Below are 8,400 nucleotides of genomic sequence, written 5' to 3'. Positions count from 1 at the left end.
AGTGTGGTAGCAAGCCTCTGAATCATAAAGCCCCTGAAACTTTAGTTTTTAGTCTTTAATTACAATCTTTGTATCTTTATGTACAAAAATAAAATTAATTCCTTAATGCTTTTCTTTCTCAATATCTGGTACTCTTTCTCAGGTCAAAGCAAAATACACTGAATTATCTTTATTAATTAGGATAGATATTATGTTCTCTTTTGAGTCAGAAAGCAGTAACTGCTAATTTAAATGGGTTTGATTTCTAAAAACCCTTAATTTTTTATTTTTCCATGGGGCATCTTATAAAAAGGCCAGGCCCTTTAACTACCAAGGAGTTTGGAAACACAGGATGGGACATTTGGATGGTGGATGACTCAGTTTGTATTCTTTCTATTTGAATCCTATTCTTTTCATATCTTTAACACCTGTAGCAGGATAAAGTAAAATAAATATTTTTGTACTGTTATCATGTGTTGAGTTGTGTTCCCTCAAAAGACATTGAAGTCCTAACTCCCAGTACCTGTGAAGGTGACTTTATTTGGCAATACTGTCTTTGCAGATGATCACATTAAATGAGATCATTGGATAGTCATAATCCAATATGGCTGGTATACTTACATAAAGGAGAAATTTGGACAGGCAGAGAGATTGATCCAGAGGGAAGAAAGTGTGAGAGCACAGGGAGAATGCCATCTACAAGCCAAGGAAAATCTGAGACTGCAACAAATTAGAAGAGAGCCATGGAACAGATTCTTCCTCATAGCTTGCACAAGGAATCAAAGATGCCAACACCTTGACCTCAGACTTTCATCCTCCAGAACTGCAAAGCAATCAATTTCTGCTGTTGAAGCCACTCAGTTTGTGGTACTTTGTATGGCGGCTCAGCAAACTAATACAGCTATTGAAATTCAAGAGCAGAAATGTATTATAACAAATTCTAGGATAAATTATGGGGCTTTTGTTTTCTTCTCCATTGCTCACCTTCTACACGTAATATCTTTGTTTCCTCATTACATCCTTAGTGGATTTTCCTTGGGTTATCATGAAGGTCCAGGAGGTAATTTGATATAATAACTGTCAGAATGTGGTTCACTTACTGCCTTCATTAAAGTCACGAGGCATGATTGTTTAAAATGCGGGTTTCTGAGTCTGAGAGCAGAAGTACAAAATTAGATTATTTGGGGAAGGATAGCCCAGGAATCTGCATATTTTAAACGTTCTCCAGGTGATTCTGAAGTAATTAAAGTTTGGAAATCACTGAAGAAATCTTTGGCAGGTTGGCTAGTGCCACAATAGGAAATAATTCACAGATAGTGACAATCTGCCCCTTCTCCTGGGTATATTTCTATGCTGGGGATAAATGGGAAAGATACCCATTTCCCATGGAAAGGCTACTTGCTACAAGTTCCAACCTAGGGGAGAAACTTTATTCTTCCTTATCAAAAGCAACAGTGGAATTCCTGAAACCTGAACCTTCCTATAAGCCTATTCCTAACCCCTGATATTTTCCAGAAGAAAGAAAGGTGATCAAATAGTTGAACTGTTAATTATGCTAATTTTTACCTTACCCTTTACTACAGAAAACCAGGTTACACACGAAGAGCTTGTTAGCTAGACTTGCCTTCTTAAAACTACTTCAGGGCAGTAAAGAACTACTACGCAGCATCAAAAGTTGACTTCTTGCTGCTCCAAAGCCCAGTAGGACCTTCCTTGGATAGGCTAGAAAATTCAAGGCTTGAAACCATTCTTTCTGTTTACCTCTTGCTAGAGTGCTCTTATGTGGTGTATCAAGTTCACGATATACAGGAAAAATTACTGTACCTTAAAAGATGGGGAGCCAAATCCAAGATAGAATGAAGGATCAGGTTGTGAAGTCACAAATGCTTTGTTTGGGCCGAATTTGGAAGTCCCTAGGCAAACCTGGGATTCCCCAAAGTTTCTACTGAGAAGTGGTTTAAACTTCCACATGACTTTGATCTTATTTGTAAGACAAAAGGTGATGCTGGAATTCCACTCTTGGTCTATCTCCTACGTTAAAAGGGCAGAACATAGCATTTATTTATTTTTTCTTTATTTCTTCTAAAACAAAAACAAAAACAGGATACATGTGCAGAACGTGCAGGTTTGTTGCATAGGTATGTGTGTGCCGTGGTGGTTTGCTGCACCTATTGACCTGTCCTCTAATTTCCTTCCCCTCAGCCCCCATCCCCCATCAGACCCTGGTGTGTGTTGTTCCCCTCTCTGTGTCCATGTATTCTCATTGTTCACCTCCCACTTATGAGTGAGAACATGCAGTATTTGGTTTTCTATTCCTGTGTTAGTTTGCTGAGAATGATGGTTTCCAGCTTCATCTATGTCCCCGCAAAGGACATGATTTCATTCCTTTTTATGGCTGTGCAGTAGTCCATAGTGTTTACGTACCCGTTTTCTTTATCCAGTCTATCACTGATGGACATTTGGGTTTGTTCCATGTCTTTGTTATTGTAAATAGTGCTGCAGTAAACATATATGTGCCTGTGTCTTTATAGTAGAATGACTTATATTCCTTTGGGGATATATCCAGTAATGGGATTGCTGAGTCAAATGGCATTTCTGATTCTAGATCCTTGAGAAATTACCATTCTGTCTTCCACAATGGTTGAACTAATTTACATTCTCACCAACATTGTAAAAGCATTCCTGTTTCTCCACAGCCTCACCAGCATCTGTTGTTTCCTGACTTTTTAATAATCACCGCTTTTTAAAGATCACAGGCTTGAGATCTACCCAAAGAAAATAGCATTTCTAAGAACTTATTTGTCTTCCTGAGATCATCTACCACCATCTTTGGAGTCTGGTACATTGGTGTACTTGTTTTCAGGTTTAAACCTCGGGTTACTTGCCCGAGGAAAGGGAGTTTCAGGGTCTCCGGCTGAGAGATATTTATCAACATGTGACATAAGATTTTAGTTGGGCATTACAAGGAAAATGGATCTTTTGTTGAGAACACAGCTTCTTTTTTCAATCCTGCTTTCTAATTCAGAGATAATATCTTCTCCTTTCTCCCTTTTTAGGTAAAAAGTCAAGTGTAAGATACAAATGAATCTAAATCAAATTCAATTTTCACGTCATCTCAGCACTGATTTTCATGGCTTGAGCAAATTAGACCATTGGGGTACTCTCAACCACTACTCCTAGACATGAAATCTTAGTATGCTGTTTGTTTATACCTTTTTCCTTTGGTTAAAATCCCTCAGTAGTTAACTGTATTATATTTTAATTAGTATGGTGAATTTCTAATCATCTTTTCAATGCTCAAGTTCAAGAGTTAAATGTTTGAAAAATGTTCCCTGGCACTTTCCCTCTCCCATCTCAACCCTAAGGTCTCATGCAGTTGTGGTGGTATGGTGTGCGCCTGTGCCTGTGTGCATGTACACATGTGTTACATGTGCCTGTGCATGTATGCATGTGTGCATGTGCCTGTGTTTGTGTGCAGGGGGGAGTGTTTGAGATTTGGAGGGAGTGAAGGGGTTACTGTTTGTTTCCCTGAGGAGTATCCATTCAAATTTATGCTAAACATATTTTTCTCTTTCAATTCTGTTTTAATTTAATTATTTGGACTTATAAAATAACTTTAATTTTTACCCAAAACATATGACTTTGCATCATTAACCCTTTTCATACAATTGAAAAATAGAGACATTTGTACAGGAAAGTAAGAGAACAGAAGCTATTCAGTTTTTAAATTCAAGTTTTAAGAAAAATTTCAGATTAAACAGGTAGAAATAACTCCAGGTACTTTCTTCCCAAACATGTCAACATTGTCAACCGTATCAATTTTATATGGGCTCTTACTGAGTAAAATATATAAATATTATTATTTATTAGAATAATAGTTTTATAAGATTAGGTTTTGGTCCTAAGTGCCATGATTTCTTGTTTTAAAGGAAAGTTTTTCAACAGCACCAACTACTCCGTAAACTGACTTATAGTTTTTATTTTTTTATTCCAATTTACTTACATTTAATAAATAAACATCACATATCCATGGTGAACTGTCTTTTATTACTACCAAATATAAGTGATCGGTATTTTACAATGGAGAAATTTATAGCAGTTAACAGTATATTTCATTTTCTATATATATATTATATAACCATAGTATCATTGGACTGACCAAGATACAGGATGGGTCTTTGTACACATACAATTTTTAATAAGACAACTGAGAAATAAAGGGAGAAAAATAAATGCTAGGAATAAAGTTTAGGTACATAAAACAATTTTTAATATCAAAATTCATCAACCATAATACCATTTGAAAGAATATGATGAAAAGTGCTGCCTAAGTGGACTAGAATTACTATTGTTTATCTTAGGAAAATGAACAATTCAGTAGCTTGTCTTAATACGGAAGCAAAAATAGGAGGCTTGGTCATTATTCATAAGGTACCAGGAAAAGACTACTGGTTCATTTAAAAATAAACTAGGTTAAATGTAAAATGAAAGGCCATAAATGACTACTAATTCTCCTCCCCCAAAATAAATGGCTGTAGTTTCCCTGGAATAATTCTGTTACCAAAAATAACAAGCAAATAAATATATAAAATCAAATGATAACAACAACAACAAAATTTAAAAACCAGCAACAAAATTCTGTGACAATTAGTTTAGTTAATACCAAAACTACAGTGAGAAACGCTAAAAAATTGCTCATGTGCAGCAACACAACAGTGCACTGCAGTGCAAGTTTCTTTTCGGCAGCTCTCTACAAAGAATTGAAGTATATTCATACTGTTGCTTGTTCACTAAAGTCATAAATAAGGATGTCCAATGCCATTATTCAGGTCTTTTGGCTGAATATCACCCTTGGGAAAGACATAGACTCTGGACTTCCTTCTTAATAAGCAGTTTCCCATTAACAAGTTCTGTTTTATAGTGAACTAGAGAGAAAATGTGCCTCACTGGTTGTTGGTGGAACAAAAAAATAGTTTTTCAATCCAGGGCATGTTTTATGTTACCTAAACCTATCTAATTAGTGAGGTATAGATTTAAAACACAGTACGTTCTTACTATATTTAGAAAATATTTTCTGTGTTCTAGAATCACATCTCAATTTTAATATATGTAAATCAATTTTACATAGGGTGGATTTCTTTCAAAGCACCATGTTTCACAGAAACACATGCTTTGTATATGAAAGTCATATGGCATTTCATTTGAAATTGTATTCTATATTTTTCGAGGGATATTCTGTATTTAATTTAAGGTTGTATTTTATGTTTTTCTAAAAACATTCTGGATTTGTTGAATAGTAATTGCATGGGAAGAATTGGGCTTGGGCTTATATCATTTTTTATTTTGGCTTTCTCTTGTGTTTGCTAGTCATGAGATCTGCACCAACTGTCTCTTTCTCTTCTCTAAAGACAGAATTCTATAAATTTGTCTGGTCTATAGACCGTCTGTCTTTGAATTGTGGTATGCTTATCTAGAATTTCCTTAGGAAAACAAAGTTCTTCTGCATCAAGAAGTGAATTCAGGATGTAATTCATTTGCTGTAGAGAAAAAATAACTTTTTTCTTTTGAGACGTAGTCTCACTCTGTCGCCAGGATGGAGTGGAGTGGCACAATCTGGGCTCACTGCAACCTCCGCCTCCTGGGTTCAAGCGATTCTCCTGCCTCAGCCTCCAGAGTAGCTGGGACTACAGGCGCCCGCCACTACGCCCAGCTAATTTTTTCTTTTTCTTTTTTTTTTGTATTTTTAGTAGAGACGGGCTTCACCATAATGGCCAGGATGATCTTGATCTCTTGACCTCGTGATCTGCCTGCTTCCCAAAGGAGAAAAAGTATCTTTGTTTCCAGACAAGATTAGGTGGTAGGACACCCAAAAAGAGTCTCGCTAGAGGAGAGAACATAGGCACCAAGACACGACATTTTCCTCTACAATCTTCTTTCTCTTTCACAGATAAAGACTACAGGAAGTAGTCTGTATGATCTTCTATCATAGATCAACTCTGAAACCATCTCCATGAGTCACATCCAATGAACTCCTTCAATCTTGTAAAGAAATGCCAAAAATATAACCAATTACCGAACTGTATTACTGTCTGCTTCTATTTGAATATATGAAAATGAAAAATTATAAAGAAATTCTGCATTTTTATTCACCACAAATCTTGATTGAACCTCAATAATGGACAAATGGCTATTTTCAAGGCTACTCTTGAAAAACACTAATCTGAGAATATATTTTTGGTTCTATTTCATGTAGAACCTCAGATTCAAAAAGTCTGAACCTAAACTCATGTTCTTCTCCCTACCTGGCTTTTCTTCTTATAACTGCTACCTACTAACCCAAGTTCAAAACCTGGGTTTATCCCTTACTCCTTACTCTTTCTTGATCTTCAAATTTAACACATCTATTTGTCGTTATTTCTTACTGATTTTACTTTTTAATTAGTTCTCCAGTCCATTTAATTCTCTCCATATGAACAGCCATCAACCTGATTGGAACTCTTATGATCTCTCTATTGGACTACTCTGCTCATGTCTGAATTGGTTTCCCCTCTCCAGACTTAGTACCCTCAAGTTCATCTTCAATGCAGCCAACAGAAAGAGATATTAGATAACTGATAATGTCACTCTTGAATTGAGAATACAGCTATGTTCCCTTACTATGCATTATATAATTTAAAAAAAGCTCTTTAATATTCCTTAAAAGACTTTATGGTATAGAACTTTGTGTATTTTATTAATCATACTGGTTGCTCAATCCTCTTGTCTCTTCCTCCACTAGTCCTAGTCCTGATCCACGAATCTAATTTCTAAGCAGACCCCTTAAGCCTCAACTCAGATGTAACCTTTGCTAGGAAGTTTTGTGTCATTCTCACTCGCACTCTGAACTAATGTAAATGTCTTCCTCTGGGTTTCCAAAATATTCCTTAAATATCTCTAATATTGTATTTTCTACATGGAATTATAATTTCTGTTTTGTTTCCCTCATTAGAAGGCTGAAGCTAAAACGTTCATCCTTGTGTTTTACAGAATGCCTGGCACAAGATAAATGCCCTCTTAGTGTTGATTAAATTTAGTCTTTAACAAGTCATGGAGCTTAGTTGGAAGAATACAAAACCTCAGGATATATTACTTACAGAGACTGATGAAAGTTACCTTTTCATCAGTAAACCAGGTGATAATAATTTCTAAAGTTCAGAGCTGCTATGAAGATTAAATTTTAAAAATAGAGGATAAAGTACAACCTTCATCCTAAGTAAGTCTAACCCTCCTTCAGGGCTTCCTATCTCAGTAAGTGGGCCCTCCATTCATTCTACTTCTTCTACCAGGATTTTGATATCAGACTTTATATGTCCTTTTTCCTCCCTCTTCACATTAAAAAATCATGTTGATTCTAGCTCAAAACTATATCTGGAATCTTTCTTTCTTTGTGTTATCTCTACCACTATCCTTGTCTAGGACATCATCTTTGAACACCTTGAGACTTTGGACACCTTGAGAGCACTGTAACTTGCTATTTCTACTCTCATTCTTGTCCTTTTTCAATTTTTCCTTATTTTACCAGCCAGAATAATTTCTCTCTCTCTGTTTTCTTTCTTTCTTTTTTTTTTTTTTTTTTTGAGTCAGGGTCTTGCTCTGTCACTCAGGCTGGAGTGTAGTGACATGCTCTCAGCTCATTGAAACCTCCACCTCTGGGGCTCAAGCGATTCTTCTACCTCGGATTCCCAAGTAACTGGGACTATAGGCAAGTGCCACCAACCAGATAATTTTTTTTTTTTTTTTTTTTTTGTAGCGACAGGATTTTGCCATGTTGCCCAGGCTGGTCTCAAACTCCTGGGCTCAAGCAATTCACCCATCTTGACCTCCCAAAGTGCGGGGACTACAGACGTGAGCCACCACGCTCACCCCAGAGTAATCTCTTAAAGATAAAAATTTTATCATATCCTTTTATTACTTTAAACTTTGCATTTTCTGGAATGAAACCCTTCACTTGGCTGACTCCTACTGAAACTTCTCAAGTTAAATGTCACGACCTCAAGGAGGTCTTGCCTGACTCCCAAGTCTTAATTAGCTTCCTGTTCTATAACAGCACACTAAATATTTTCTTCTTAATATTTATCACAATTATGACAACATATTTTTTTATCTGCATATTTATGATTTGTCTCTATCACTAAACTATATGTTCCATGAAAACAGAGATGCTATTTATCTTGTCACTACTTTATTCTCAAGGGTCCAGTACAATAACTGGCATACACCGGATTCTAAATATATATCTGTTAAATAAATGGCTTAACAAGCCTAGAACATAGAAAGCACATGATTTATATATAAAAGGGATCTTTTCTTCTCTTTCTATAAAACACATTAAAAATAAACAGAATTTTCAGGGAATAGATTTCAATGAATTCATGGTTAAAT

At 35.9% G+C, this 8,400-nt stretch overlaps 1 pseudogene; it reads left to right on the top strand.

Annotated features, from left to right (window-relative positions):
• LOC105530346 overlaps positions 1 to 1,658 on the top strand; it is a 6,893-nt pseudogene extending 5,235 nt beyond the window's left edge.
• Positions 1,659 to 8,400: the final 6,742 nt, after the last annotated feature.

This window comes from Mandrillus leucophaeus, unplaced genomic scaffold (genome assembly GCF_000951045.1).
Source record: "Mandrillus leucophaeus isolate KB7577 unplaced genomic scaffold, Mleu.le_1.0 Scaffold812, whole genome shotgun sequence".
NCBI lineage: Eukaryota > Metazoa > Chordata > Mammalia > Primates > Cercopithecidae > Mandrillus > Mandrillus leucophaeus.
The sequence above is the reverse complement of the archived record's forward strand: the minus strand, read 5'-3'. Positions and strand labels throughout refer to the sequence as shown.